The sequence below is a fragment of the Brachyhypopomus gauderio genome, unplaced genomic scaffold (genome assembly GCF_052324685.1).
Source record: "Brachyhypopomus gauderio isolate BG-103 unplaced genomic scaffold, BGAUD_0.2 sc92, whole genome shotgun sequence".
In the NCBI taxonomy this organism is placed as follows: Eukaryota; Metazoa; Chordata; class Actinopteri; order Gymnotiformes; family Hypopomidae; genus Brachyhypopomus; species Brachyhypopomus gauderio.
Genome location: NW_027506913.1, coordinates 172187 through 200155, shown reverse-complemented (window position 1 = coordinate 200155; position 27969 = coordinate 172187). Strand labels below are relative to the sequence as shown.

The window sequence follows — 27969 nt, the reverse complement described above, 5'->3', positions numbered from 1 at the left end:
GTCATGGTTAGCACTCTGAATCCAGCAATCCGAGTTTGACCCTCTATGGAAGCTTTCTGCTACCTGCTCTTTATCGGGGGTTGTACCAGCTTTCATTGTTGAAGACTACTGTAAACAGAAAGAGTCTTTCAGTTGACCAAATCGAATACCTCAAGTAAATATCCTGGGAAGACTCAGAAGTGTCTCATGTAGGTTCCATGGTGTAATGGTTAGCACTCTGGACTCTGAATCCAGCAATCCAATTTCGACTCTCGGTGGAACCTTCCTGCTACATGTTCTTTATCTGGAGTTGTACCAGCTTTCGTTGTTGAAGACTAGTGTAAACAGAAAGTCTTTCAGTTGACCAAATCGAATACCTCAACTAAATATCTTGTTGCTGGAAGTCCTTGTCTGTAGTTGTTGCAACCTGCATCCTCCCAAGACAAGTCACTTTGAGTTTAACTTGGTTTGTGAACCCAGCAAAACAGCAGACTCAGAAGCATCTCATCTGGGTTCCATAGTGCAATGGTTAGCACTCTGGACCCTGAATCCAGCAGTCTGAGTTTGACTCTCGGTGGAACCTTTCTGCTACATGCTCTTTATCTGGAGTTGTACCAAGTTTCGTTGTTGAAGACTAGTGTAAACAGAAAGTGTCTTTCAGTTGACCAAATTGAATACCTCAACTAAATATCTTGTTGCTGGAAGTCCTTGTCTGTAGTTGTTGCAACCTGCATTCTCCCAAGACATGTCACGTTGAGCTTAACTTGATCTATGAACCTAGCAAAATAGAAAACTCTGAACTTTCTTATGTGGGTTCCATGGTGTAATGTTTAGCACGCTGGACTCTGAATCCAGCAGTCTGAGTTCAACTCGCAGTGGAACCTTTTGATTCATTAGTGTTGATTCCAGCTTGCAGGTCTTTTCTCCATGCAAGCTCTATCACATGCTTGCGGTCTATATAAGTCCAGCATATTTCATGAATTGTTTTCAGAATTTTTACATGCTTGTTCTTGTGGCAAACAGCTTTCTGATTATCCTAGAATTGGTGAAGTCATTTAAATCCAAATATGCTAGGGTCTCAGGACAGGATGTTTTGCTATGTGTTCAGCAAAACAGTATTCACAAAAGCTAATTTCTTTGGTTGCGTGATGCAGTAGTAAGCACAACAGACTCTGAAATCAACGGCAGAGAAGTTGGAAACCTATTTGCTGGTTCCATGGTGTTAGCATTCTGGACTCTGAATCCAGCAACTCATTTGCTAGAAACAACATTTGCTGTGGGTTCCATGGTGTAATGGTCAGCACTCTGGACTTTGAATCCAGTGATCCGAGTTCGACTCTCGGTGGAACCTTTCTACTACATACTCTTTATCTGGGATTGTACCAGCTTTCATTGTTGAAGACTACTGTAAACAGAAAGTGTCTTTCAGTTGACCAAATCAAATACCTCAACTAAACATCTTGTTGCTGGAAGTCCTTGTCTGTAGTTGTTGCAACCTGCATTCTCCCATGACAAGTCACTTTGAGCTTAACTTGGTCTGTGAACCGAGCAAAACAAGACTCAGAAGTGTCTAACGTAGGTTCCATGGTGTAATGGTTAGCACGCTGGACTATGAATCCAGCAATCCAAGTTCGACTCTCGGTGGAACCTTTCTGCTACTTGCTCTTTATCTGGGGTTGTACCAGCTTTCGTTGTTGAAGACTAGTGTAAACAGAAAGTGTCTTTCAGTTGACCAAATTGAATACCTCAACTAAATATCTTTTTGCTGGAAGTCCTTGTCTGTTGTTGTTGCAACTTGCATCCTCTCAAGACAAGTCACTTTGAGCTTAACTTGGTCTGTGAACCCAGCAAAACAAGACTCAGAAGTGTCTCATGTAGGTTCCATGGTGTAATGGTTAGCACTCTGGACTCTGAATCCAGTAATCCGAGTTTGACTCTCGGTGGAACCTTTCTGCTACATGCTCTTTATCTGGGATTGTACCAGCTTTCATTGTTGAAGACTACTGTAAACAGAAAGTGTCTTTCAGTTGACCAAATCGAATACCTCAACTAAATATCTTGTTGCTGGAAGTCCTTGTCTGTAGTTGTTGCAACTTGCATCCTCTCAAGACAAGTCACTTTGAGCTTAACTTGGTCTGTGAACCCAGCAAAACAAAAGAATCAGAAATTATCTTTTAGGTTCCATGGTGTAATGGTTAGCACTCTGGACTCTGAATCCAGCAATCTGAGTTCAACTCTCAGTGGAAACTTTTGATTCATTAGTGTTGATTCCAGCTTGCAGGTCTTTTCTCCATGCAAGCTCTATCACATGCTTGCGGTCTATATAATTCCAGCATATTTCATGAATTGTTTTCAGAATTTTTACATGCTTGTTCTTGTGGCAAACAGCTTTCTGATTATCCTAGAATTGGTGAAGTCATTTAAATCCAAATATGCTAGGGTCTCAGGACAGGATGTTTTGCTATGTGTTCAGCAAAACAGTATTCACAAAAGCTAATTTCTTTGGTTGCGTGATGCAGTAGTAAGCACAACAGACTCTGAAATCAATGGCAGAGAAGTTGGAAACCTATTTGCTGGTTCCATGGTGTTAGCATTCTGGACTCTGAATCCAGCAACTCATTTGCTAGAAACAACTTTTGCTGTGGGTTCCATGGTGTAATGGTCAGCACTCTGGACTTTGAATCCAGTGATCCGAGTTCGACTCTCGGTGGAACCTTTCTGCTACATGCTCTTTACCTGGGATTGTACCAGCTTTCATTGTTGAAGACTACTGTAAACAGAAAGTGTCTTTCAGTTGACCAAATCGAATACCTCAACTAAACATCTTGTTGCTGGAAGTCCTTGTCTGTAGTTGTTGCAACTTGCATCCTCTCAAGACAAGTCACTTTGAGCTTAACTTGGTCTGTGAACCCAGCAAAACAGAAGAATCAGAACTTATCTTTTAGGTTCCATGGTGTAATGGTTAGCACTCTGGACTCTGAATCCAGCAATCTGAGTTCAACTCTCAGTGGAACCTTTTGATTCATTAGTGTTGATTTCAGCTTGCAGGTCTTTTCTCCATGCAAGCTCTATCACATGCTTGCGGTCTTTATAATTCCAGCATATTTCATGAATTGTTTTCAGAATTTTTACATGCTTGTTCTTGTGGCAAACAGCTTTCTGATTATCCTAGAATTGGTGAAGTCATTTAAATCCAAATATGCTAGGGTCTCAGGACAGGATGTTTTGCTATGTGTTCAGCAAAACAGTATTCACAAAAGCTAATTTCTTTGGTTGCGTGATGCAGTAGTAAGCACAACAGACTCTGAAATCAACGGCAGAGAAGTTGGAAACCTATTTGCTGTTTCCATGGTGTTAGCATTCTGGACTCTGAATCCAGCAACTCATTTGCTAGAAACAACTTTTGCTGTGGGTTCCATGGTGTAATGGTCAGCACTCTGGACTTTGAATCCAGTGATCCGAGTTCGACTCTCGGTGGAACCTTTCTGCTACATGCTCTTTATCTGGGATTGTACCAGCTTTCATTGTTGAAGACTACTGTAAACAGAAAGTGTCTTTCAGTTGACCAAATCAAATACCTCAACTAATTATCTTGTTGCTGGAAGTCCTTGTCTGTAGTTGTTGCAACCTGCATTCTCCCATGACAAGTCACTTTGAGCTTAACTTGGTCTGTGAACCGAGCAAAACAAGACTCAGAAGTGTCTAACTTAGGTTCCATGGTGTAATGGTTAGCACTCTGGACTCTGAATCCAGCAATCCGAGTTCGACTCTCGGTGGAACCTTTCTGCTACATGCTCTTTATCAGGGGTTGTACCAGCTTTCGTTGTTGAAGACTAGTGTAAACAGAAAGTGTCTTTCAGTTGACCAAATCGAATACCTCAACTAAATATCTTGTTGCTGGAAGTCCTTGTCTGTAGTTGTTGCAACTTGCATCCTCTCAAGACAAGTCACTTTGAGCTTAACTTGGTCTGTGAACCCAGCAAAACAGAAGAATCAGAACTTATCTTTTAGGTTCCATGGTGTAATGGTTAGCACTCTGGACTCTGAATCCAGCAATCTGAGTTCAACTCTCAGTGGAACCTTTTGATTCATTAGTGTTGATTCCAGCTTGCAGGTCTTTTCTCCATGCAAGCTCTATCACATGCTTGCGGTCTTTATAATTCCAGCATATTTCATGAATTGTTTTCAGAATTTTTACATGCTTGTTCTTGTGGCAAACAGCTTTCTGATTATCCTAGAATTGGTGAAGTCATTTAAATCCAAATATGCTAGGGCATGGGTTAAAGTTCTCCGTCACTACGACGGATTTCCGTCATTTGATTTTTTGGGGGAAAAAATCCGTCAAATCATAATAAACCACACACGCGTGTGCTATCTGTTTTGTGGTCGAAATATGATTCTTACTGGATGGATGGATGACGGCGGTGTCGTTTGATTGACTTGCGGGTGCACCTTCTGATTTTCGGACATAACTAGAAAAGTGACCTCCCCCTCCTGCCTGACCGTAGCGCGCGACTCCATTAACCTCCCGCAAACCTGCGCGAACTCTGGAGGCTATTTGGCGCGTCATTCTTTGGTAGTATAAAGAAATACCCCGCAAAACAGGGGAATGAACATTTACCTGATGAATTTTAATGTTGCTTTGTGTTTCACGTGTGAAAAGTGCTGGAATTTAGGCTAAGTAGCCTACTTGAAATGCTTGAAATTGTAACTACTTAGTTTCACAACAAATATCTGTCTGACTGAACAGTTCTCTTTACGTTAACAAATACGAGCCTCTTGTAATTCCAGGACGATACATGAGAGAACGTGAAGACGTTAAGATTGGGCGTTTTGGAAATAAACCACCATTAAATAATGTGATTAAAAGCGAATTATTTCGAATCATTTCGAGTATATGTATAAATATTTAACTTAATTAAGTTTAACGTTGATCCGTGCGTCTAAACGGAACTTGGTGTTTGGTGTGCGCGGCGGAAGAATACACGGTTATGCGGCTTGGGACCGAGGAGGACAGCGTCAGGATAGGATAACTGCGTACAGGACATTATTCGCGTAATCCTGAAAACTCCCCAGTTCTGAAGTCTTTATAAAAAGAATGAGCAACATGCCCAAATGAGACAGTAAATTGTTACTGATACAGAACTGTTATCTTTTACAGTCTAATGAAGTACCTTATTGAGCATGAGATCACCAAAACAGTATAGAAGTCAAGTTAGTTTACTTGGAAGCAGTTAGAAGACAGTGTGAACAGTTGTGAACATAGTTTCTCATAGTTTGTTTTTTTATCTCCGTCATACCTTTTAAAACTCACCAGGATTCACTAAATTTGACTTGATCTTTAAATAATTTTCTGGAAGAGGACCCCCAGATAGATAAGTATACTTTGTAAATGTGTTTAATATGTGGAATTAGGCAAAAGAGGCCGTGTCCCAACTACACCACATTTTCAGTAATTGCTGGCATTGTCTTTTGCCAGGAAAATTTTTCAGTCAAATGAAAATTTCTTGCTTTAACCCATGTGCTAGGGTCTCAGGACAGGATGTTTTGCTATGTGTTCAGCAAAACAGTATTCACAAAAGCTAATTTCTTTGGTTGCGTGATGCAGTAGTAAGCACAACAGACTCTGAAATCAACGGCAGAGAAGTTGGAAACCTATTTGCTGTTTCCATGGTGTTAGCATTCTGGACTCTGAATCCAGCAACTCATTTGCTAGAAACAACTTTTGCTGTGGGTTCCATGGTGTAATGGTCAGCACTCTGGACTTTGAATCCAGTGATCCGAGTTCGACTCTCGGTGGAACCTTTCTGCTACATGCTCTTTATCTGGGATTGTACCAGCTTTCATTGTTGAAGACTACTGTAAACAGAAAGTGTCTTTCAGTTGACCAAATCAAATACCTCAACTAATTATCTTGTTGCTGGAAGTCCTTGTCTGTAGTTGTTGCAACCTGCATTCTCCCATGACAAGTCACTTTGAGCTTAACTTGGTCTGTGAACCGAGCAAAACAAGACTCAGAAGTGTCTAAAGTAGGTTCCATGGTGTAATGGTTAGCACTCTGGACTCTGAATCCAGCAATCCGAGTTCGACTCTCGGTGGAACCTTTCTGCTACATGCTCTTTATCTGGGATTGTACCAGCTTTCGTTGTTGAAGACTACTGTAAACAGAAAGTGTCTTTCAGTTGACCAAATCGAATATCTCAACTAAATATCTTGTTGCTGGAAGTCCTTGTCTGTAGTTGTTGCAACTTGCATCCTCTCAAGACAAGTCACTTTGAGCCTAACTTGGTCTGTGAACCCAGCAAAACAGAAGAATCAGAACTTATCTTTTAGGTTCCATGGTGTAATGGTTAGCACTCTGGACTCTGAATCCAGCAATCTGAGTTCAACTCTCAGTGGAACCTTTTGATTCATTAGTGTTGATTCCAGCTTGCAGGTCTTTTCTCCATGCAAGCTCTATCACATGCTTGCGGTCTATATAATTCCAGCATATTTCATGAATTGTTTTCAGAATTTTTACATGCTTGTTCTTGTGGCAAACAGCTTTCTGATTATCCTAGAATTGGTGAAGTCATTTAAATCCAAATACGCTAGGGTCTCAGGACAGGATGTTTTGCTATGTGTTCAGCAAAACAGTATTCACAAAAGCTAATTTCTTTGGTTGCGTGATGCAGTAGTAAGCACAACAGACTCTGAAATCAACGGCAGAGAAGTTGGAAACCTATTTGCTGTTTCCATGGTGTTAGCATTCTGGACTCTGAATCCAGCAACTCATTTGCTAGAAACAACATTTGCTGTGGGTTCCATGGTGTAATGGTCAGCACTCTGGACTTTGAATCCAGTGATCCGAGTTCGACTCTCGGTGGAACCTTTCTACTACATACTCTTTATCTGGGATTGTACCAGCTTTCATTGTTGAAGACTACTGTAAACAGAAAGTGTCTTTCAGTTGACCAAATCAAATACCTCAACTAAACATCTTGTTGCTGGAAGTCCTTGTCTGTAGTTGTTGCAACCTGCATCCTCTCAAGACAAGTCACTTTGAGCTTAACTTGGTCTGTGAACCCAGCAAAACAAGACTCAGAAGTGTCTAACATAGGTTCCATGGTGTAATGGTTAGCACGCTGGACTCTGAATCCAGCAATCCAAGTTCGACTCTCGGTGGAACCTTTCTGCTGCATGCTCTTTATCAGGGGTTGTACCAGCTTTCGTTGTTGAAGACTAGTGTAAACAGAAAGTGTCTTTCAGTTGACCAAATCGAATACCTCAACTAAACATCTTGTTGCTGGAAGTCCTTGTCTGTAGTTGTTGCAACTTGCATCCTCTCAAGACAAGTCACTTTGAGCTTAACTTGGTCTGTGAACCCAGCAAAACAGAAGAATCAGAACTTATCTTTTAGGTTCCATGGTGTAATGGTTAGCACTCTGGACTCTGAATCCAGCAATCTGAGTTCAACTCTCAGTGGAACCTTTTGATTCATTAGTGTTGATTTCAGCTTGCAGGTCTTTTCTCCATGCAAGCTCTATCACATGCTTGCGGTCTTTATAATTCCAGCATATTTCATGAATTGTTTTCAGAATTTTTACATGCTTGTTCTTGTGGCAAACAGCTTTCTGATTATCCTAGAATTGGTGAAGTCATTTAAATCCAAATATGCTAGGGTCTCAGGACAGGATGTTTTGCTATGTGTTCAGCAAAACAGTATTCACAAAAGCTAATTTCTTTGGTTGCGTGATGCAGTAGTAAGCACAACAGACTCTGAAATCAACGGCAGAGAAGTTGGAAACCTATTTGCTGTTTCCATGGTGTTAGCATTCTGGACTCTGAATCCAGCAACTCATTTGCTAGAAACAACTTTTGCTGTGGGTTCCATGGTGTAATGGTCAGCACTCTGGACTTTGAATCCAGTGATCCGAGTTCGACTCTCGGTGGAACCTTTCTGCTACATGCTCTTTATCTGGGATTGTACCAGCTTTCATTGTTGAAGACTACTGTAAACAGAAAGTGTCTTTCAGTTGACCAAATCAAATACCTCAACTAATTATCTTGTTGCTGGAAGTCCTTGTCTGTAGTTGTTGCAACCTGCATTCTCCCATGACAAGTCACTTTGAGCTTAACTTGGTCTGTGAACCGAGCAAAACAAGACTCAGAAGTGTCTAAAGTAGGTTCCATGGTGTAATGGTTAGCACTCTGGACTCTGAATCCAGCAATCCGAGTTCGACTCTCGGTGGAACCTTTCTGCTACATGCTCTTTATCTGGGATTGTACCAGCTTTCGTTGTTGAAGACTACTGTAAACAGAAAGTGTCTTTCAGTTGACCAAATCAAATACCTCAACTAAATATCTTGTTGCTGGAAGTCCTTGTCTGTAGTTGTTGCAACTTGCATCCTCTCAAGACAAGTCACTTTGAGCCTAACTTGGTCTGTGAACCCAGCAAAACAGAAGAATCAGAACATATCTTTTAGGTTCCATGGTGTAATGGTTAGCACTCTGGACTCTGAATCCAGCAATCTGAGTTCAACTCTCAGTGGAACCTTTTGATTCATTAGTGTTGATTCCAGCTTGCAGGTCTTTTCTCCATGCAAGCTCTATCACATGCTTGCGGTCTTTATAATTCCAGCATATTTCATGAATTGTTTTCAGAATTTTTACATGCTTGTTCTTGTGGCAAACAGCTTTCTGATTATCCTAGAATTGGTGAAGTCATTTAAATCCAAATATGCTAGGGTCTCAGGACAGGATGTTTTGCTATGTGTTCAGCAAAACAGTATTCACAAAAGCTAATTTCTTTGGTTGCGTGATGCAGTAGTAAGCACAACAGACTCTGAAATCAACGGCAGAGAAGTTGGAAACCTATTTGCTGTTTCCATGGTGTTAGCATTCTGGACTCTGAATCCAGCAACTCATTTGCTAGAAACAACTTTTGCTGTGGGTTCCATGGTGTAATGGTCAGCACTCTGGACTTTGAATCCAGTGATCCGAGTTCGACTCTCGGTGGAACCTTTCTGCTACATGCTCTTTATCTGGGATTGTACCAGCTTTCATTGTTGAAGACTACTGTAAACAGAAAGTGTCTTTCAGTTGACCAAATCAAATACCTCAACTAATTATCTTGTTGCTGGAAGTCCTTGTCTGTAGTTGTTGCAACCTGCATTCTCCCATGACAAGTCACTTTGAGCTTAACTTGGTCTGTGAACCGAGCAAAACAAGACTCAGAAGTGTCTAAAGTAGGTTCCATGGTGTAATGGTTAGCACTCTGGACTCTGAATCCAGCAATCCGAGTTCGACTCTCGGTGGAACCTTTCTGCTACATGCTCTTTATCTGGGATTGTACCAGCTTTCGTTGTTGAAGACTACTGTAAACAGAAAGTGTCTTTCAGTTGACCAAATCGAATACCTCAACTAAATATCTTGTTGCTGGAAGTCCTTGTCTGTAGTTGTTGCAACTTGCATCCTCTCAAGACAAGTCACTTTGAGCCTAACTTGGTCTGTGAACCCAGCAAAACAGAAGAATCAGAACTTATCTTTTAGGTTCCATGGTGTAATGGTTAGCACTCTGGACTCTGAATCCAGCAATCTGAGTTCAACTCTCAGTGGAACCTTTTGATTCATTAGTGTTGATTCCAGCTTGCAGGTCTTTTCTCCATGCAAGCTCTATCACATGCTTGCGGTCTATATAATTCCAGCATATTTCATGAATTGTTTTCAGAATTTTTACATGCTTGTTCTTGTGGCAAACAGCTTTCTGATTATCCTAGAATTGGTGAAGTCATTTAAATCCAAATACGCTAGGGTCTCAGGACAGGATGTTTTGCTATGTGTTCAGCAAAACAGTATTCACAAAAGCTAATTTCTTTGGTTGCGTGATGCAGTAGTAAGCACAACAGACTCTGAAATCAACGGCAGAGAAGTTGGAAACCTATTTGCTGTTTCCATGGTGTTAGCATTCTGGACTCTGAATCCAGCAACTCATTTGCTAGAAACAACATTTGCTGTGGGTTCCATGGTGTAATGGTCAGCACTCTGGACTTTGAATCCAGTGATCCGAGTTCGACTCTCGGTGGAACCTTTCTACTACATACTCTTTATCTGGGATTGTACCAGCTTTCATTGTTGAAGACTACTGTAAACAGAAAGTGTCTTTCAGTTGACCAAATCAAATACCTCAACTAAACATCTTGTTGCTGGAAGTCCTTGTCTGTAGTTGTTGCAACCTGCATCCTCTCAAGACAAGTCACTTTGAGCTTAACTTGGTCTGTGAACCCAGCAAAACAAGACTCAGAAGTGTCTAACATAGGTTCCATGGTGTAATGGTTAGCACGCTGGACTCTGAATCCAGCAATCCAAGTTCGACTCTCGGTGGAACCTTTCTGCTGCATGCTCTTTATCAGGGGTTGTACCAGCTTTCGTTGTTGAAGACTAGTGTAAACAGAAAGTGTCTTTCAGTTGACCAAATCGAATACCTCAACTAAACATCTTGTTGCTGGAAGTCCTTGTCTGTAGTTGTTGCAACTTGCATCCTCTCAAGACAAGTCACTTTGAGCTTAACTTGGTCTGTGAACCCAGCAAAACAGAAGAATCAGAACTTATCTTTTAGGTTCCATGGTGTAATGGTTAGCACTCTGGACTCTGAATCCAGCAATCTGAGTTCAACTCTCAGTGGAACCTTTTGATTCATTAGTGTTGATTTCAGCTTGCAGGTCTTTTCTCCATGCAAGCTCTATCACATGCTTGCGGTCTTTATAATTCCAGCATATTTCATGAATTGTTTTCAGAATTTTTACATGCTTGTTCTTGTGGCAAACAGCTTTCTGATTATCCTAGAATTGGTGAAGTCATTTAAATCCAAATATGCTAGGGTCTCAGGACAGGATGTTTTGCTATGTGTTCAGCAAAACAGTATTCACAAAAGCTAATTTCTTTGGTTGCGTGATGCAGTAGTAAGCACAACAGACTCTGAAATCAACGGCAGAGAAGTTGGAAACCTATTTGCTGTTTCCATGGTGTTAGCATTCTGGACTCTGAATCCAGCAACTCATTTGCTAGAAACAACTTTTGCTGTGGGTTCCATGGTGTAATGGTCAGCACTCTGGACTTTGAATCCAGTGATCCGAGTTCGACTCTCGGTGGAACCTTTCTGCTACATGCTCTTTATCTGGGATTGTACCAGCTTTCATTGTTGAAGACTACTGTAAACAGAAAGTGTCTTTCAGTTGACCAAATCAAATACCTCAACTAATTATCTTGTTGCTGGAAGTCCTTGTCTGTAGTTGTTGCAACCTGCATTCTCCCATGACAAGTCACTTTGAGCTTAACTTGGTCTGTGAACCGAGCAAAACAAGACTCAGAAGTGTCTAACGTAGGTTCCATGGTGTAATGGTTAGCACTCTGGACTCTGAATCCAGCAATCCGAGTTCGACTCTCGGTGGAACCTTTCTGCTACATGCTCTTTATCAGGGGTTGTACCAGCTTTCGTTGTTGAAGACTAGTGTAAACAGAAAGTGTCTTTCAGTTGACCAAATCGAATACCTCAACTAAATATCTTGTTGCTGGAAGTCCTTGTCTGTAGTTGTTGCAACTTGCATCCTCTCAAGACAAGTCACTTTGAGCTTAACTTGGTCTGTGAACCCAGCAAAACAGAAGAATCAGAAATTATCTTTTAGGTTCCATGGTGTAATGGTTAGCACTCTGGACTCTGAATCCAGCAATCTGAGTTCAACTCTCAGTGGAACCTTTTGATTCATTAGTGTTGATTCCAGCTTGCAGGTCTTTTCTCCATGCAAGCTCTATCACATGCTTGCGGTCTTTATAATTCCAGCATATTTCATGAATTGTTTTCAGAATTTTTACATGCTTGTTCTTGTGGCAAACAGCTTTCTGATTATCCTAGAATTGGTGAAGTCATTTAAATCCAAATATGCTAGGGTCTCAGGACAGGATGTTTTGCTATGTGTTCAGCAAAACAGTATTCACAAAAGCTAATTTCTTTGGTTGCGTGATGCAGTAGTAAGCACAACAGACTCTGAAATCAACGGCAGAGAAGTTGGAAACCTATTTGCTGTTTCCATGGTGTTAGCATTCTGGACTCTGAATCCAGCAACTCATTTGCTAGAAACAACTTTTGCTGTGGGTTCCATGGTGTAATGGTCAGCACTCTGGACTTTGAATCCAGTGATCCGAGTTCGACTCTCGGTGGAACCTTTCTGCTACATGCTCTTTATCTGGGATTGTACCAGCTTTCATTGTTGAAGACTACTGTAAACAGAAAGTGTCTTTCAGTTGACCAAATCAAATACCTCAACTAATTATCTTGTTGCTGGAAGTCCTTGTCTGTAGTTGTTGCAACCTGCATTCTCCCATGACAAGTCACTTTGAGCTTAACTTGGTCTGTGAACCGAGCAAAACAAGACTCAGAAGTGTCTAAAGTAGGTTCCATGGTGTAATGGTTAGCACTCTGGACTCTGAATCCAGCAATCTGAGTTCGACTCTCGGTGGAACCTTTCTGCTACATGCTCTTTATCTGGGATTGTACCAGCTTTCGTTGTTGAAGACTACTGTAAACAGAAAGTGTCTTTCAGTTGACCAAATCGAATATCTCAACTAAATATCTTGTTGCTGGAAGTCCTTGTCTGTAGTTGTTGCAACCTGCATCCTCTCAAGACAAGTCACTTTGAGCTTAACTTGGTCTGTGAACCCAGCAAAACAAGACTCAGAAGTGTCTAACGTAGGTTCCATGGTGTAATGGTTAGCACGCTGGACTCTGAATCCAGCAATCCAAGTTCGACTCTCGGTGGAACCTTTCTGCTACATGCTCTTTATCTGGGATTGTACCAGCTTTCGTTGTTGAAGACTACTGTAAACAGAAAGTGTCTTTCAGTTGACCAAATCAAATACCTCAACTAAATATCTTGTTGCTGGAAGTCCTTGTCTGTAGTTGTTGCAACTTGCATCCTCTCAAGACAAGTCACTTTGAGCCTAACTTGGTCTGTGAACCCAGCAAAACAGAAGAATCAGAACATATCTTTTAGGTTCCATGGTGTAATGGTTAGCACTCTGGACTCTGAATCCAGCAATCTGAGTTCAACTCTCAGTGGAACCTTTTGATTCATTAGTGTTGATTCCAGCTTGCAGGTCTTTTCTCCATGCAAGCTCTATCACATGCTTGCGGTCTTTATAATTCCAGCATATTTCATGAATTGTTTTCAGAATTTTTACATGCTTGTTCTTGTGGCAAACAGCTTTCTGATTATCCTAGAATTGGTGAAGTCATTTAAATCCAAATATGCTAGGGTCTCAGGACAGGATGTTTTGCTATGTGTTCAGCAAAACAGTATTCACAAAAGCTAATTTCTTTGGTTGCGTGATGCAGTAGTAAGCACAACAGACTCTGAAATCAACGGCAGAGAAGTTGGAAACCTATTTGCTGTTTCCATGGTGTTAGCATTCTGGACTCTGAATCCAGCAACTCATTTGCTAGAAACAACTTTTGCTGTGGGTTCCATGGTGTAATGGTCAGCACTCTGGACTTTGAATCCAGTGATCCGAGTTCGACTCTCGGTGGAACCTTTCTGCTACATGCTCTTTATCTGGGATTGTACCAGCTTTCATTGTTGAAGACTACTGTAAACAGAAAGTGTCTTTCAGTTGACCAAATCAAATACCTCAACTAATTATCTTGTTGCTGGAAGTCCTTGTCTGTAGTTGTTGCAACCTGCATTCTCCCATGACAAGTCACTTTGAGCTTAACTTGGTCTGTGAACCGAGCAAAACAAGACTCAGAAGTGTCTAAAGTAGGTTCCATGGTGTAATGGTTAGCACTCTGGACTCTGAATCCAGCAATCCGAGTTCGACTCTCGGTGGAACCTTTCTGCTACATGCTCTTTATCTGGGATTGTACCAGCTTTCGTTGTTGAAGACTACTGTAAACAGAAAGTGTCTTTCAGTTGACCAAATCGAATACCTCAACTAAATATCTTGTTGCTGGAAGTCCTTGTCTGTAGTTGTTGCAACTTGCATCCTCTCAAGACAAGTCACTTTGAGCCTAACTTGGTCTGTGAACCCAGCAAAACAGAAGAATCAGAACTTATCTTTTAGGTTCCATGGTGTAATGGTTAGCACTCTGGACTCTGAATCCAGCAATCTGAGTTCAACTCTCAGTGGAACCTTTTGATTCATTAGTGTTGATTCCAGCTTGCAGGTCTTTTCTCCATGCAAGCTCTATCACATGCTTGCGGTCTTTATAATTCCAGCATATTTCATGAATTGTTTTCAGAATTTTTACATGCTTGTTCTTGTGGCAAACAGCTTTCTGATTATCCTAGAATTGGTGAAGTCATTTAAATCCAAATATGCTAGGGTCTCAGGACAGGATGTTTTGCTATGTGTTCAGCAAAACAGTATTCACAAAAGCTAATTTCTTTGGTTGCGTGATGCAGTAGTAAGCACAACAGACTCTGAAATCAACGGCAGAGAAGTTGGAAACCTATTTGCTGTTTCCATGGTGTTAGCATTCTGGACTCTGAATCCAGCAACTCATTTGCTAGAAACAACTTTTGCTGTGGGTTCCATGGTGTAATGGTCAGCACTCTGGACTTTGAATCCAGTGATCCGAGTTCGACTCTCGGTGGAACCTTTCTGCTACATGCTCTTTATCTGGGATTGTACCAGCTTTCATTGTTGAAGACTACTGTAAACAGAAAGTGTCTTTCAGTTGACCAAATCAAATACCTCAACTAATTATCTTGTTGCTGGAAGTCCTTGTCTGTAGTTGTTGCAACCTGCATTCTCCCATGACAAGTCACTTTGAGCTTAACTTGGTCTGTGAACCGAGCAAAACAAGACTCAGAAGTGTCTAAAGTAGGTTCCATGGTGTAATGGTTAGCACTCTGGACTCTGAATCCAGCAATCCGAGTTCGACTCTCGGTGGAACCTTTCTGCTACATGCTCTTTATCTGGGATTGTACCAGCTTTCGTTGTTGAAGACTACTGTAAACAGAAAGTGTCTTTCAGTTGACCAAATCGAATACCTCAACTAAATATCTTGTTGCTGGAAGTCCTTGTCTGTAGTTGTTGCAACTTGCATCCTCTCAAGACAAGTCACTTTGAGCCTAACTTGGTCTGTGAACCCAGCAAAACAGAAGAATCAGAACTTATCTTTTAGGTTCCATGGTGTAATGGTTAGCACTCTGGACTCTGAATCCAGCAATCTGAGTTCAACTCTCAGTGGAACCTTTTGATTCATTAGTGTTGATTCCAGCTTGCAGGTCTTTTCTCCATGCAAGCTCTATCACATGCTTGCGGTCTATATAATTCCAGCATATTTCATGAATTGTTTTCAGAATTTTTACATGCTTGTTCTTGTGGCAAACAGCTTTCTGATTATCCTAGAATTGGTGAAGTCATTTAAATCCAAATACGCTAGGGTCTCAGGACAGGATGTTTTGCTATGTGTTCAGCAAAACAGTATTCACAAAAGCTAATTTCTTTGGTTGCGTGATGCAGTAGTAAGCACAACAGACTCTGAAATCAACGGCAGAGAAGTTGGAAACCTATTTGCTGTTTCCATGGTGTTAGCATTCTGGACTCTGAATCCAGCAACTCATTTGCTAGAAACAACATTTGCTGTGGGTTCCATGGTGTAATGGTCAGCACTCTGGACTTTGAATCCAGTGATCCGAGTTCGACTCTCGGTGGAACCTTTCTACTACATACTCTTTATCTGGGATTGTACCAGCTTTCATTGTTGAAGACTACTGTAAACAGAAAGTGTCTTTCAGTTGACCAAATCAAATACCTCAACTAAACATCTTGTTGCTGGAAGTCCTTGTCTGTAGTTGTTGCAACCTGCATCCTCTCAAGACAAGTCACTTTGAGCTTAACTTGGTCTGTGAACCCAGCAAAACAAGACTCAGAAGTGTCTAACATAGGTTCCATGGTGTAATGGTTAGCACGCTGGACTCTGAATCCAGCAATCCAAGTTCGACTCTCGGTGGAACCTTTCTGCTGCATGCTCTTTATCAGGGGTTGTACCAGCTTTCGTTGTTGAAGACTAGTGTAAACAGAAAGTGTCTTTCAGTTGACCAAATCGAATACCTCAACTAAACATCTTGTTGCTGGAAGTCCTTGTCTGTAGTTGTTGCAACTTGCATCCTCTCAAGACAAGTCACTTTGAGCTTAACTTGGTCTGTGAACCCAGCAAAACAGAAGAATCAGAACTTATCTTTTAGGTTCCATGGTGTAATGGTTAGCACTCTGGACTCTGAATCCAGCAATCTGAGTTCAACTCTCAGTGGAACCTTTTGATTCATTAGTGTTGATTTCAGCTTGCAGGTCTTTTCTCCATGCAAGCTCTATCACATGCTTGCGGTCTTTATAATTCCAGCATATTTCATGAATTGTTTTCAGAATTTTTACATGCTTGTTCTTGTGGCAAACAGCTTTCTGATTATCCTAGAATTGGTGAAGTCATTTAAATCCAAATATGCTAGGGTCTCAGGACAGGATGTTTTGCTATGTGTTCAGCAAAACAGTATTCACAAAAGCTAATTTCTTTGGTTGCGTGATGCAGTAGTAAGCACAACAGACTCTGAAATCAACGGCAGAGAAGTTGGAAACCTATTTGCTGTTTCCATGGTGTTAGCATTCTGGACTCTGAATCCAGCAACTCATTTGCTAGAAACAACTTTTGCTGTGGGTTCCATGGTGTAATGGTCAGCACTCTGGACTTTGAATCCAGTGATCCGAGTTCGACTCTCGGTGGAACCTTTCTGCTACATGCTCTTTATCTGGGATTGTACCAGCTTTCATTGTTGAAGACTACTGTAAACAGAAAGTGTCTTTCAGTTGACCAAATCAAATACCTCAACTAATTATCTTGTTGCTGGAAGTCCTTGTCTGTAGTTGTTGCAACCTGCATTCTCCCATGACAAGTCACTTTGAGCTTAACTTGGTCTGTGAACCGAGCAAAACAAGACTCAGAAGTGTCTAAAGTAGGTTCCATGGTGTAATGGTTAGCACTCTGGACTCTGAATCCAGCAATCTGAGTTCGACTCTCGGTGGAACCTTTCTGCTACATGCTCTTTATCTGGGATTGTACCAGCTTTCGTTGTTGAAGACTACTGTAAACAGAAAGTGTCTTTCAGTTGACCAAATCGAATATCTCAACTAAATATCTTGTTGCTGGAAGTCCTTGTCTGTAGTTGTTGCAACCTGCATCCTCTCAAGACAAGTCACTTTGAGCTTAACTTGGTCTGTGAACCCAGCAAAACAAGACTCAGAAGTGTCTAACGTAGGTTCCATGGTGTAATGGTTAGCACGCTGGACTCTGAATCCAGCAATCCAAGTTCGACTCTAGGTGGAACCTTTCTGCTACATGCTCTTTATCTGGGATTGTACCAGCTTTCGTTGTTGAAGACTACTGTAAACAGAAAGTGTCTTTCAGTTGACCAAATCAAATACCTCAACTAAATATCTTGTTGCTGGAAGTCCTTGTCTGTAGTTGTTGCAACTTGCATCCTCTCAAGACAAGTCACTTTGAGCCTAACTTGGTCTGTGAACCCAGCAAAACAGAAGAATCAGAACATATCTTTTAGGTTCCATGGTGTAATGGTTAGCACTCTGGACTCTGAATCCAGCAATCTGAGTTCAACTCTCAGTGGAACCTTTTGATTCATTAGTGTTGATTCCAGCTTGCAGGTCTTTTCTCCATGCAAGCTCTATCACATGCTTGCGGTCTTTATAATTCCAGCATATTTCATGAATTGTTTTCAGAATTTTTACATGCTTGTTCTTGTGGCAAACAGCTTTCTGATTATCCTAGAATTGGTGAAGTCATTTAAATCCAAATATGCTAGGGTCTCAGGACAGGATGTTTTGCTATGTGTTCAGCAAAACAGTATTCACAAAAGCTAATTTCTTTGGTTGCGTGATGCAGTAGTAAGCACAACAGACTCTGAAATCAACGGCAGAGAAGTTGGAAACCTATTTGCTGTTTCCATGGTGTTAGCATTCTGGACTCTGAATCCAGCAACTCATTTGCTAGAAACAACTTTTGCTGTGGGTTCCATGGTGTAATGGTCAGCACTCTGGACTTTGAATCCAGTGATCCGAGTTCGAATCTCGGTGGAACCTTTCTGCTACATGCTCTTTATCTGGGATTGTACCAGCTTTCATTGTTGAAGACTACTGTAAACAGAAAGTGTCTTTCAGTTGACCAAATCAAATACCTCAACTAATTATCTTGTTGCTGGAAGTCCTTGTCTGTAGTTGTTGCAACCTGCATTCTCCCATGACAAGTCACTTTGAGCTTAACTTGGTCTGTGAACCGAGCAAAACAAGACTCAGAAGTGTCTAAAGTAGGTTCCATGGTGTAATGGTTAGCACTCTGGACTCTGAATCCAGCAATCCGAGTTCGACTCTCGGTGGAACCTTTCTGCTACATGCTCTTTATCTGGGATTGTACCAGCTTTCGTTGTTGAAGACTACTGTAAACAGAAAGTGTCTTTCAGTTGACCAAATCGAATACCTCAACTAAATATCTTGTTGCTGGAAGTCCTTGTCTGTAGTTGTTGCAACTTGCATCCTCTCAAGACAAGTCACTTTGAGCCTAACTTGGTCTGTGAACCCAGCAAAACAGAAGAATCAGAACTTATCTTTTAGGTTCCATGGTGTAATGGTTAGCACTCTGGACTCTGAATCCAGCAATCTGAGTTCAACTCTCAGTGGAACCTTTTGATTCATTAGTGTTGATTCCAGCTTGCAGGTCTTTTCTCCATGCAAGCTCTATCACATGCTTGCGGTCTATATAATTCCAGCATATTTCATGAATTGTTTTCAGAATTTTTACATGCTTGTTCTTGTGGCAAACAGCTTTCTGATTATCCTAGAATTGGTGAAGTCATTTAAATCCAAATACGCTAGGGTCTCAGGACAGGATGTTTTGCTATGTGTTCAGCAAAACAGTATTCACAAAAGCTAATTTCTTTGGTTGCGTGATGCAGTAGTAAGCACAACAGACTCTGAAATCAACGGCAGAGAAGTTGGAAACCTATTTGCTGTTTCCATGGTGTTAGCATTCTGGACTCTGAATCCAGCAACTCATTTGCTAGAAACAACATTTGCTGTGGGTTCCATGGTGTAATGGTCAGCACTCTGGACTTTGAATCCAGTGATCCGAGTTCGACTCTCGGTGGAACCTTTCTACTACATACTCTTTATCTGGGATTGTACCAGCTTTCATTGTTGAAGACTACTGTAAACAGAAAGTGTCTTTCAGTTGACCAAATCAAATACCTCAACTAAACATCTTGTTGCTGGAAGTCCTTGTCTGTAGTTGTTGCAACCTGCATCCTCTCAAGACAAGTCACTTTGAGCTTAACTTGGTCTGTGAACCCAGCAAAACAAGACTCAGAAGTGTCTAACATAGGTTCCATGGTGTAATGGTTAGCACGCTGGACTCTGAATCCAGCAATCCAAGTTCGACTCTCGGTGGAACCTTTCTGCTGCATGCTCTTTATCAGGGGTTGTACCAGCTTTCGTTGTTGAAGACTAGTGTAAACAGAAAGTGTCTTTCAGTTGACCAAATCGAATACCTCAACTAAACATCTTGTTGCTGGAAGTCCTTGTCTGTAGTTGTTGCAACTTGCATCCTCTCAAGACAAGTCACTTTGAGCTTAACTTGGTCTGTGAACCCAGCAAAACAGAAGAATCAGAACTTATCTTTTAGGTTCCATGGTGTAATGGTTAGCACTCTGGACTTTGAATCCAGCAATCTGAGTTCAACTCTCAGTGGAACCTTTTGATTCATTAGTGTTGATTTCAGCTTGCAGGTCTTTTCTCCATGCAAGCTCTATCACATGCTTGCGGTCTTTATAATTCCAGCATATTTCATGAATTGTTTTCAGAATTTTTACATGCTTGTTCTTGTGGCAAACAGCTTTCTGATTATCCTAGAATTGGTGAAGTCATTTAAATCCAAATATGCTAGGGTCTCAGGACAGGATGTTTTGCTATGTGTTCAGCAAAACAGTATTCACAAAAGCTAATTTCTTTGGTTGCGTGATGCAGTAGTAAGCACAACAGACTCTGAAATCAACGGCAGAGAAGTTGGAAACCTATTTGCTGTTTCCATGGTGTTAGCATTCTGGACTCTGAATCCAGCAACTCATTTGCTAGAAACAACTTTTGCTGTGGGTTCCATGGTGTAATGGTCAGCACTCTGGACTTTGAATCCAGTGATCCGAGTTCGACTCTCGGTGGAACCTTTCTGCTACATGCTCTTTATCTGGGATTGTACCAGCTTTCATTGTTGAAGACTACTGTAAACAGAAAGTGTCTTTCAGTTGACCAAATCAAATACCTCAACTAATTATCTTGTTGCTGGAAGTCCTTGTCTGTAGTTGTTGCAACCTGCATTCTCCCATGACAAGTCACTTTGAGCTTAACTTGGTCTGTGAACCGAGCAAAACAAGACTCAGAAGTGTCTAACGTAGGTTCCATGGTGTAATGGTTAGCACTCTGGACTCTGAATCCAGCAATCCGAGTTCGACTCTCGGTGGAACCTTTCTGCTACATGCTCTTTATCAGGGGTTGTACCAGCTTTCGTTGTTGAAGACTAGTGTAAACAGAAAGTGTCTTTCAGTTGACCAAATCGAATACCTCAACTAAATATCTTGTTGCTGGAAGTCCTTGTCTGTAGTTGTTGCAACTTGCATCCTCTCAAGACAAGTCACTTTGAGCTTAACTTGGTCTGTGAACCCAGCAAAACAGAAGAATCAGAACTTATCTTTTAGGTTCCATGGTGTAATGGTTAGCACTCTGGACTCTGAATCCAGCAATCTGAGTTCAACTCTCAGTGGAACCTTTTGATTCATTAGTGTTGATTCCAGCTTGCAGGTCTTTTCTCCATGCAAGCTCTATCACATGCTTGCGGTCTTTATAATTCCAGCATATTTCATGAATTGTTTTCAGAATTTTTACATGCTTGTTCTTGTGGCAAACAGCTTTCTGATTATCCTAGAATTGGTGAAGTCATTTAAATCCAAATATGCTAGGGTCTCAGGACAGGATGTTTTGCTATGTGTTCAGCAAAACAGTATTCACAAAAGCTAATTTCTTTGGTTGCGTGATGCAGTAGTAAGCACAACAGACTCTGAAATCAACGGCAGAGAAGTTGGAAACCTATTTGCTGTTTCCATGGTGTTAGCATTCTGGACTCTGAATCCAGCAACTCATTTGCTAGAAACAACTTTTGCTGTGGGTTCCATGGTGTAATGGTCAGCACTCTGGACTTTGAATCCAGTGATCCGAGTTCGACTCTCGGTGGAACCTTTCTGCTACATGCTCTTTATCTGGGATTGTACCAGCTTTCATTGTTGAAGACTACTGTAAACAGAAAGTGTCTTTCAGTTGACCAAATCAAATACCTCAACTAATTATCTTGTTGCTGGAAGTCCTTGTCTGTAGTTGTTGCAACCTGCATTCTCCCATGACAAGTCACTTTGAGCTTAACTTGGTCTGTGAACCGAGCAAAACAAGACTCAGAAGTGTCTAAAGTAGGTTCCATGGTGTAATGGTTAGCACTCTGGACTCTGAATCCAGCAATCTGAGTTCGACTCTCGGTGGAACCTTTCTGCTACATGCTCTTTATCTGGGATTGTACCAGCTTTCGTTGTTGAAGACTACTGTAAACAGAAAGTGTCTTTCAGTTGACCAAATCGAATATCTCAACTAAATATCTTGTTGCTGGAAGTCCTTGTCTGTAGTTGTTGCAACCTGCATCCTCTCAAGACAAGTCACTTTGAGCTTAACTTGGTCTGTGAACCCAGCAAAACAAGACTCAGAAGTGTCTAACGTAGGTTCCATGGTGTAATGGTTAGCACGCTGGACTCTGAATCCAGCAATCCAAGTTCGACTCTCGGTGGAACCTTTCTGCTACATGCTCTTTATCAGGGGTTGTACCAGCTTTCGTTGTTGAAGACTAGTGTAAACAGAAAGTGTCTTTCAGTTGACCAAATCGAATACCTCAACTAAACATCTTGTTGCTGGAAGTCCTTGTCTGTAGTTGTTGCAACTTGCATCCTCTCAAGACAAGTCACTTTGAGCTTAACTTGGTCTGTGAACCCAGCAAAACAGAAGAATCAGAACTTATCTTTTAGGTTCCATGGTGTAATGGTTAGCACTCTGGACTCTGAATCCAGCAATCTGAGTTCAACTCTCAGTGGAACCTTTTGATTCATTAGTGTTGATTCCAGCTTGCAGGTCTTTTCTCCATGCAAGCTCTATCACATGCTTGCGGTCTTTATAATTCCAGCATATTTCATGAATTGTTTTCAGAATTTTTACATGCTTGTTCTTGTGGCAAACAGCTTTCTGATTATCCTAGAATTGGTGAAGTCATTTAAATCCAAATATGCTAGGGTCTCAGGACAGGATGTTTTGCTATGTGTTCAGCAAAACAGTATTCACAAAAGCTAATTTCTTTGGTTGCGTGATGCAGTAGTAAGCACAACAGACTCTGAAATCAACGGCAGAGAAGTTGGAAACCTATTTGCTGTTTCCATGGTGTTAGCATTCTGGACTCTGAATCCAGCAACTCATTTGCTAGAAACAACTTTTGCTGTGGGTTCCATGGTGTAATGGTCAGCACTCTGGACTTTGAATCCAGTGATCCGAGTTCGACTCTCGGTGGAACCTTTCTGCTACATGCTCTTTATCTGGGATTGTACCAGCTTTCATTGTTGAAGACTACTGTAAACAGAAAGTGTCTTTCAGTTGACCAAATCAAATACCTCAACTAATTATCTTGTTGCTGGAAGTCCTTGTCTGTAGTTGTTGCAACCTGCATTCTCCCATGACAAGTCACTTTGAGCTTAACTTGGTCTGTGAACCGAGCAAAACAAGACTCAGAAGTGTCTAAAGTAGGTTCCATGGTGTAATGGTTAGCACTCTGGACTCTGAATCCAGCAATCCGAGTTCGACTCTCGGTGGAACCTTTCTGCTACATGCTCTTTATCTGGGATTGTACCAGCTTTCGTTGTTGAAGACTACTGTAAACAGAAAGTGTCTTTCAGTTGACCAAATCAAATACCTCAACTAAATATCTTGTTGCTGGAAGTCCTTGTCTGTAGTTGTTGCAACTTGCATCCTCTCAAGACAAGTCACTTTGAGCCTAACTTGGTCTGTGAACCCAGCAAAACAGAAGAATCAGAACTTATCTTTTAGGTTCCATGGTGTAATGGTTAGCACTCTGGACTCTGAATCCAGCAATCTGAGTTCAACTCTCAGTGGAACCTTTTGATTCATTAGTGTTGATTCCAGCTTGCAGGTCTTTTCTCCATGCAAGCTCTATCACATGCTTGCGGTCTATATAATTCCAGCATATTTCATGAATTGTTTTCAGAATTTTTACATGCTTGTTCTTGTGGCAAACAGCTTTCTGATTATCCTAGAATTGGTGAAGTCATTTAAATCCAAATACGCTAGGGTCTCAGGACAGGATGTTTTGCTATGTGTTCAGCAAAACAGTATTCACAAAAGCTAATTTCTTTGGTTGCGTGATGCAGTAGTAAGCACAACAGACTCTGAAATCAACGGCAGAGAAGTTGGAAACCTATTTGCTGTTTCCATGGTGTTAGCATTCTGGACTCTGAATCCAGCAACTCATTTGCTAGAAACAACATTTGCTGTGGGTTCCATGGTGTAATGGTCAGCACTCTGGACTTTGAATCCAGTGATCCGAGTTCGACTCTCGGTGGAACCTTTCTACTACATACTCTTTATCTGGGATTGTACCAGCTTTCATTGTTGAAGACTACTGTAAACAGAAAGTGTCTTTCAGTTGACCAAAACAAATACCTCAACTAATTATCTTGTTGCTGGAAGTCCTTGTCTGTAGTTGTTGCAACATGCATTCTCCCATGACAAGTCACTTTGAGCTTAACTTGGTCTGTGAACCCAGCAAAACCAGACTCAGAAGTGTCTAAAGTAGGTTCCATGGTGTAATGGTTAGCACTCTGGACTCTGAATCCAGCAATCTGAGTTCGACTCTCGGTGGAACCTTTCTGCTACATGCTCTTTATCTGGGATTGTACCAGCTTTCGTTGTTGAAGACTACTGTAAACAGAAAGTGTCTTTCAGTTGACCAAATCGAATATCTCAACTAAATATCTTGTTGCTGGAAGTCCTTGTCTGTAGTTGTTGCAACCTGCATCCTCTCAAGACAAGTCACTTTGAGCTTAACTTGGTCTGTGAACCCAGCAAAACAAGACTCAGAAGTGTCTAACGTAGGTTCCATGGTGTAATGGTTAGCACGCTGGACTCTGAATCCAGCAATCCAAGTTCGACTCTCGGTGGAACCTTTCTGCTACATGCTCTTTATCAGGGGTTGTACCAGCTTTCGTTGTTGAAGACTAGTGTAAACAGAAAGTGTCTTTCAGTTGACCAAATCGAATACCTCAACTAAACATCTTGTTGCTGGAAGTCCTTGTCTGTAGTTGTTGCAACTTGCATCCTCTCAAGACAAGTCACTTTGAGCTTAACTTGGTCTGTGAACCCAGCAAAACAGAAGAATCAGAACTTATCTTTTAGGTTCCATGGTGTAATGGTTAGCACTCTGGACTCTGAATCCAGCAATCTGAGTTCAACTCTCAGTGGAACCTTTTGATTCATTAGTGTTGATTCCAGCTTGCAGGTCTTTTCTCCATGCAAGCTCTATCACATGCTTGCGGTCTTTATAATTCCAGCATATTTCATGAATTGTTTTCAGAATTTTTACATGCTTGTTCTTGTGGCAAACAGCTTTCTGATTATCCTAGAATTGGTGAAGTCATTTAAATCCAAATATGCTAGGGTCTCAGGACAGGATGTTTTGCTATGTGTTCAGCAAAACAGTATTCACAAAAGCTAATTTCTTTGGTTGCGTGATGCAGTAGTAAGCACAACAGACTCTGAAATCAACGGCAGAGAAGTTGGAAACCTATTTGCTGTTTCCATGGTGTTAGCATTCTGGACTCTGAATCCAGCAACTCATTTGCTAGAAACAAGTTTTGCTGTGGGTTCCATGGTGTAATGGTCAGCACTCTGGACTTTGAATCCAGTGATCCGAGTTCGACTCTCGGTGGAACCTTTCTGCTACATGCTCTTTATCTGGGATTGTACCAGCTTTCATTGTTGAAGACTACTGTAAACAGAAAGTGTCTTTCAGTTGACCAAAACAAATACCTCAACTAATTATCTTGTTGCTGGAAGTCCTTGTCTGTAGTTGTTGCAACATGCATTCTCCCATGACAAGTCACTTTGAGCTTAACTTGGTCTGTGAACCCAGCAAAACCAGACTCAGAAGTGTCTAAAGTAGGTTCCATGGTGTAATGGTTAGCACTCTGGACTCTGAATCCAGCAATCTGAGTTCGACTCTCGGTGGAACCTTTCTGCTACATGCTCTTTATCTGGGATTGTACCAGCTTTCGTTGTTGAAGACTACTGTAAACAGAAAGTGTCTTTCAGTTGACCAAATCGAATATCTCAACTAAATATCTTGTTGCTGGAAGTCCTTGTCTGTAGTTGTTGCAACCTGCATCCTCTCAAGACAAGTCACTTTGAGCTTAACTTGGTCTGTGAACCCAGCAAAACAAGACTCAGAAGTGTCTAACGTAGGTTCCATGGTGTAATGGTTAGCACGCTGGACTCTGAATCCAGCAATCCAAGTTCGACTCTCGGTGGAACCTTTCTGCTACATGCTCTTTATCAGGGGTTGTACCAGCTTTCGTTGTTGAAGACTAGTGTAAACAGAAAGTGTCTTTCAGTTGACCAAATCGAATACCTCAACTAAACATCTTGTTGCTGGAAGTCCTTGTCTGTAGTTGTTGCAACTTGCATCCTCTCAAGACAAGTCACTTTGAGCTTAACTTGGTCTGTGAACCCAGCAAAACAGAAGAATCAGAACTTATCTTTTAGGTTCCATGGTGTAATGGTTAGCACTCTGGACTCTGAATCCAGCAATCTGAGTTCAACTCTCAGTGGAACCTTTTGATTCATTAGTGTTGATTCCAGCTTGCAGGTCTTTTCTCCATGCAAGCTCTATCACATGCTTGCGGTCTTTATAATTCCAGCATATTTCATGAATTGTTTTCAGAATTTTTACATGCTTGTTCTTGTGGCAAACAGCTTTCTGATTATCCTAGAATTGGTGAAGTCATTTAAATCCAAATATGCTAGGGTCTCAGGACAGGATGTTTTGCTATGTGTTCAGCAAAACAGTATTCACAAAAGCTAATTTCTTTGGTTGCGTGATGCAGTAGTAAGCACAACAGACTCTGAAATCAACGGCAGAGAAGTTGGAAACCTATTTGCTGTTTCCATGGTGTTAGCATTCTGGACTCTGAATCCAGCAACTCATTTGCTAGAAACAAGTTTTGCTGTGGGTTCCATGGTGTAATGGTCAGCACTCTGGACTTTGAATCCAGTGATCCGAGTTCGACTCTCGGTGGAACCTTTCTGCTACATGCTCTTTATCTGGGATTGTACCAGCTTTCATTGTTGAAGACTACTGTAAACAGAAAGTGTCTTTCAGTTGACCAAATCAAATACCTCAACTAATTATCTTGTTGCTGGAAGTCCTTGTCTGTAGTTGTTGCAACCTGCATTCTCCCATGACAAGTCACTTTGAGCTTAACTTGGTCTGTGAACCGAGCAAAACAAGACTCAGAAGTGTCTAAAGTAGGTTCCATGGTGTAATGGTTAGCACTCTGGACTCTGAATCCAGCAATCCGAGTTCGACTCTCGGTGGAACCTTTCTGCTACATGCTCTTTATCTGGGATTGTACCAGCTTTCGTTGTTGAAGACTACTGTAAACAGAAAGTGTCTTTCAGTTGACCAAATCGAATACCTCAACTAAATATCTTGTTGCTGGAAGTCCTTGTCTGTAGTTGTTGCAACTTGCATCCTCTCAAGACAAGTCACTTTGAGCCTAACTTGGTCTGTGAACCCAGCAAAACAGAAGAATCAGAACTTATCTTTTAGGTTCCATGGTGTAATGGTTAGCACTCTGGACTCTGAATCCAGCAATCTGAGTTCAACTCTCAGTGGAACCTTTTGATTCATTAGTGTTGATTCCAGCTTGCAGGTCTTTTCTCCATGCAAGCTCTATCACATGCTTGCGGTCTATATAATTCCAGCATATTTCATGAATTGTTTTCAGAATTTTTACATGCTTGTTCTTGTGGCAAACAGCTTTCTGATTATCCTAGAATTGGTGAAGTCATTTAAATCCAAATATGCTAGGGTCTCAGGACAGGATGTTTTGCTATGTGTTCAGCAAAACAGTATTCACAAAAGCTAATTTCTTTGGTTGCGTGATGCAGTAGTAAGCACAACAGACTCTGAAATCAACGACAGAGAAGTTGGAAACCTATTTGCTGTTTCCATGGTGTTAGCATTCTGGACTCTGAATCCAGAAACTCATTTGCTAGAAACAACTTTTGCTGTGGGTTCCATGGTGTAATGGTCAGCACTCTGGACTTTGAATCCAGTGATCCGAGTTCGACTCTCGGTGGAACCTTTCTACTACATACTCTTTATCTGGGATTGTACCAGCTTTCATTGTTGAAGACTACTGTAAAGAGAAAGTGTCTTTCAGTTGACCAAATCAAATACCTCAACTAAACATCTTGTTGCTGGAAGTCCTTGTCTGTAGTTGTTGCAACGTGCATCCTCTCAAGACAAGTCACTTTGAGCTTAACTTGGTCTGTGAACCCAGCAAAACAAGACTCAGAAGTGTCTAACATAGGTTCCATGGTGTAATGGTTAGCACGCTGGACTCTGAATCCAGCAATCCAAGTTCGACTCTCGGTGGAACCTTTCTGCTGCATGCTCTTTATCAGGGGTTGTACCAGCTTTCGTTGTTGAAGACTAGTGTAAACAGAAAGTGTCTTTCAGTTGACCAAATCGAATACCTCAACTAAACATCTTGTTGCTGGAAGTCCTTGTCTGTAGTT

At 41.3% G+C, this 27969-nt stretch overlaps 36 non-coding genes across 36 annotated transcripts; all 36 read left to right on the top strand.

The window, feature by feature from the left end:
• Positions 1 to 1258: 1258 nt before the first annotated feature.
• trnaq-uug (transfer RNA glutamine (anticodon UUG)) lies at positions 1259 to 1330 on the top strand. Its single transcript has one exon. It is a non-coding gene; the product is annotated as a tRNA-Gln (tRNA).
• Positions 1331 to 1557: 227 nt separating this feature from the next.
• trnah-aug (transfer RNA histidin (anticodon AUG)) lies at positions 1558 to 1629 on the top strand. Its single transcript has one exon. It is a non-coding gene; the product is annotated as a tRNA-His (tRNA).
• A 994-nt stretch (positions 1630 to 2623) lies between these two features.
• trnaq-uug (transfer RNA glutamine (anticodon UUG)) lies at positions 2624 to 2695 on the top strand. Its single transcript has one exon. It is a non-coding gene; the product is annotated as a tRNA-Gln (tRNA).
• Positions 2696 to 3390: 695 nt separating this feature from the next.
• Positions 3391 to 3462, top strand: trnaq-uug (transfer RNA glutamine (anticodon UUG)). The gene has a single exon. It is a non-coding gene; the product is annotated as a tRNA-Gln (tRNA).
• A 227-nt stretch (positions 3463 to 3689) lies between these two features.
• On the top strand, positions 3690 to 3761 carry trnaq-cug (transfer RNA glutamine (anticodon CUG)). Its single transcript has one exon. It is a non-coding gene; the product is annotated as a tRNA-Gln (tRNA).
• A 1951-nt stretch (positions 3762 to 5712) lies between these two features.
• Positions 5713 to 5784, top strand: trnaq-uug (transfer RNA glutamine (anticodon UUG)). Its single transcript has one exon. It is a non-coding gene; the product is annotated as a tRNA-Gln (tRNA).
• Positions 5785 to 6011: 227 nt separating this feature from the next.
• Positions 6012 to 6083, top strand: trnaq-cug (transfer RNA glutamine (anticodon CUG)). Its single transcript has one exon. It is a non-coding gene; the product is annotated as a tRNA-Gln (tRNA).
• Positions 6084 to 6778: 695 nt separating this feature from the next.
• trnaq-uug (transfer RNA glutamine (anticodon UUG)) lies at positions 6779 to 6850 on the top strand. Its single transcript has one exon. It is a non-coding gene; the product is annotated as a tRNA-Gln (tRNA).
• Positions 6851 to 7844: 994 nt separating this feature from the next.
• trnaq-uug (transfer RNA glutamine (anticodon UUG)) lies at positions 7845 to 7916 on the top strand. Its single transcript has one exon. It is a non-coding gene; the product is annotated as a tRNA-Gln (tRNA).
• A 227-nt stretch (positions 7917 to 8143) lies between these two features.
• trnaq-cug (transfer RNA glutamine (anticodon CUG)) lies at positions 8144 to 8215 on the top strand. Its single transcript has one exon. It is a non-coding gene; the product is annotated as a tRNA-Gln (tRNA).
• A 695-nt stretch (positions 8216 to 8910) lies between these two features.
• Positions 8911 to 8982, top strand: trnaq-uug (transfer RNA glutamine (anticodon UUG)). Its single transcript has one exon. It is a non-coding gene; the product is annotated as a tRNA-Gln (tRNA).
• Positions 8983 to 9209: 227 nt separating this feature from the next.
• Positions 9210 to 9281, top strand: trnaq-cug (transfer RNA glutamine (anticodon CUG)). The gene has a single exon. It is a non-coding gene; the product is annotated as a tRNA-Gln (tRNA).
• Positions 9282 to 9976: 695 nt separating this feature from the next.
• Positions 9977 to 10048, top strand: trnaq-uug (transfer RNA glutamine (anticodon UUG)). The gene has a single exon. It is a non-coding gene; the product is annotated as a tRNA-Gln (tRNA).
• A 994-nt stretch (positions 10049 to 11042) lies between these two features.
• On the top strand, positions 11043 to 11114 carry trnaq-uug (transfer RNA glutamine (anticodon UUG)). Its single transcript has one exon. It is a non-coding gene; the product is annotated as a tRNA-Gln (tRNA).
• Positions 11115 to 11341: 227 nt separating this feature from the next.
• On the top strand, positions 11342 to 11413 carry trnaq-cug (transfer RNA glutamine (anticodon CUG)). The gene has a single exon. It is a non-coding gene; the product is annotated as a tRNA-Gln (tRNA).
• A 695-nt stretch (positions 11414 to 12108) lies between these two features.
• On the top strand, positions 12109 to 12180 carry trnaq-uug (transfer RNA glutamine (anticodon UUG)). The gene has a single exon. It is a non-coding gene; the product is annotated as a tRNA-Gln (tRNA).
• A 1293-nt stretch (positions 12181 to 13473) lies between these two features.
• trnaq-uug (transfer RNA glutamine (anticodon UUG)) lies at positions 13474 to 13545 on the top strand. Its single transcript has one exon. It is a non-coding gene; the product is annotated as a tRNA-Gln (tRNA).
• Positions 13546 to 13772: 227 nt separating this feature from the next.
• trnaq-cug (transfer RNA glutamine (anticodon CUG)) lies at positions 13773 to 13844 on the top strand. The gene has a single exon. It is a non-coding gene; the product is annotated as a tRNA-Gln (tRNA).
• A 695-nt stretch (positions 13845 to 14539) lies between these two features.
• trnaq-uug (transfer RNA glutamine (anticodon UUG)) lies at positions 14540 to 14611 on the top strand. The gene has a single exon. It is a non-coding gene; the product is annotated as a tRNA-Gln (tRNA).
• Positions 14612 to 14838: 227 nt separating this feature from the next.
• Positions 14839 to 14910, top strand: trnaq-cug (transfer RNA glutamine (anticodon CUG)). Its single transcript has one exon. It is a non-coding gene; the product is annotated as a tRNA-Gln (tRNA).
• A 695-nt stretch (positions 14911 to 15605) lies between these two features.
• On the top strand, positions 15606 to 15677 carry trnaq-uug (transfer RNA glutamine (anticodon UUG)). The gene has a single exon. It is a non-coding gene; the product is annotated as a tRNA-Gln (tRNA).
• A 994-nt stretch (positions 15678 to 16671) lies between these two features.
• Positions 16672 to 16743, top strand: trnaq-uug (transfer RNA glutamine (anticodon UUG)). The gene has a single exon. It is a non-coding gene; the product is annotated as a tRNA-Gln (tRNA).
• A 1293-nt stretch (positions 16744 to 18036) lies between these two features.
• trnaq-uug (transfer RNA glutamine (anticodon UUG)) lies at positions 18037 to 18108 on the top strand. Its single transcript has one exon. It is a non-coding gene; the product is annotated as a tRNA-Gln (tRNA).
• A 227-nt stretch (positions 18109 to 18335) lies between these two features.
• On the top strand, positions 18336 to 18407 carry trnaq-cug (transfer RNA glutamine (anticodon CUG)). Its single transcript has one exon. It is a non-coding gene; the product is annotated as a tRNA-Gln (tRNA).
• A 695-nt stretch (positions 18408 to 19102) lies between these two features.
• On the top strand, positions 19103 to 19174 carry trnaq-uug (transfer RNA glutamine (anticodon UUG)). Its single transcript has one exon. It is a non-coding gene; the product is annotated as a tRNA-Gln (tRNA).
• A 527-nt stretch (positions 19175 to 19701) lies between these two features.
• Positions 19702 to 19773, top strand: trnaq-uug (transfer RNA glutamine (anticodon UUG)). Its single transcript has one exon. It is a non-coding gene; the product is annotated as a tRNA-Gln (tRNA).
• Positions 19774 to 20168: 395 nt separating this feature from the next.
• Positions 20169 to 20240, top strand: trnaq-uug (transfer RNA glutamine (anticodon UUG)). Its single transcript has one exon. It is a non-coding gene; the product is annotated as a tRNA-Gln (tRNA).
• Positions 20241 to 20467: 227 nt separating this feature from the next.
• Positions 20468 to 20539, top strand: trnaq-cug (transfer RNA glutamine (anticodon CUG)). The gene has a single exon. It is a non-coding gene; the product is annotated as a tRNA-Gln (tRNA).
• A 695-nt stretch (positions 20540 to 21234) lies between these two features.
• trnaq-uug (transfer RNA glutamine (anticodon UUG)) lies at positions 21235 to 21306 on the top strand. The gene has a single exon. It is a non-coding gene; the product is annotated as a tRNA-Gln (tRNA).
• A 1293-nt stretch (positions 21307 to 22599) lies between these two features.
• On the top strand, positions 22600 to 22671 carry trnaq-uug (transfer RNA glutamine (anticodon UUG)). The gene has a single exon. It is a non-coding gene; the product is annotated as a tRNA-Gln (tRNA).
• A 227-nt stretch (positions 22672 to 22898) lies between these two features.
• trnaq-cug (transfer RNA glutamine (anticodon CUG)) lies at positions 22899 to 22970 on the top strand. Its single transcript has one exon. It is a non-coding gene; the product is annotated as a tRNA-Gln (tRNA).
• A 695-nt stretch (positions 22971 to 23665) lies between these two features.
• trnaq-uug (transfer RNA glutamine (anticodon UUG)) lies at positions 23666 to 23737 on the top strand. The gene has a single exon. It is a non-coding gene; the product is annotated as a tRNA-Gln (tRNA).
• Positions 23738 to 25030: 1293 nt separating this feature from the next.
• Positions 25031 to 25102, top strand: trnaq-uug (transfer RNA glutamine (anticodon UUG)). The gene has a single exon. It is a non-coding gene; the product is annotated as a tRNA-Gln (tRNA).
• Positions 25103 to 26395: 1293 nt separating this feature from the next.
• trnaq-uug (transfer RNA glutamine (anticodon UUG)) lies at positions 26396 to 26467 on the top strand. Its single transcript has one exon. It is a non-coding gene; the product is annotated as a tRNA-Gln (tRNA).
• Positions 26468 to 26694: 227 nt separating this feature from the next.
• trnaq-cug (transfer RNA glutamine (anticodon CUG)) lies at positions 26695 to 26766 on the top strand. The gene has a single exon. It is a non-coding gene; the product is annotated as a tRNA-Gln (tRNA).
• A 695-nt stretch (positions 26767 to 27461) lies between these two features.
• Positions 27462 to 27533, top strand: trnaq-uug (transfer RNA glutamine (anticodon UUG)). The gene has a single exon. It is a non-coding gene; the product is annotated as a tRNA-Gln (tRNA).
• Positions 27534 to 27969: the final 436 nt, after the last annotated feature.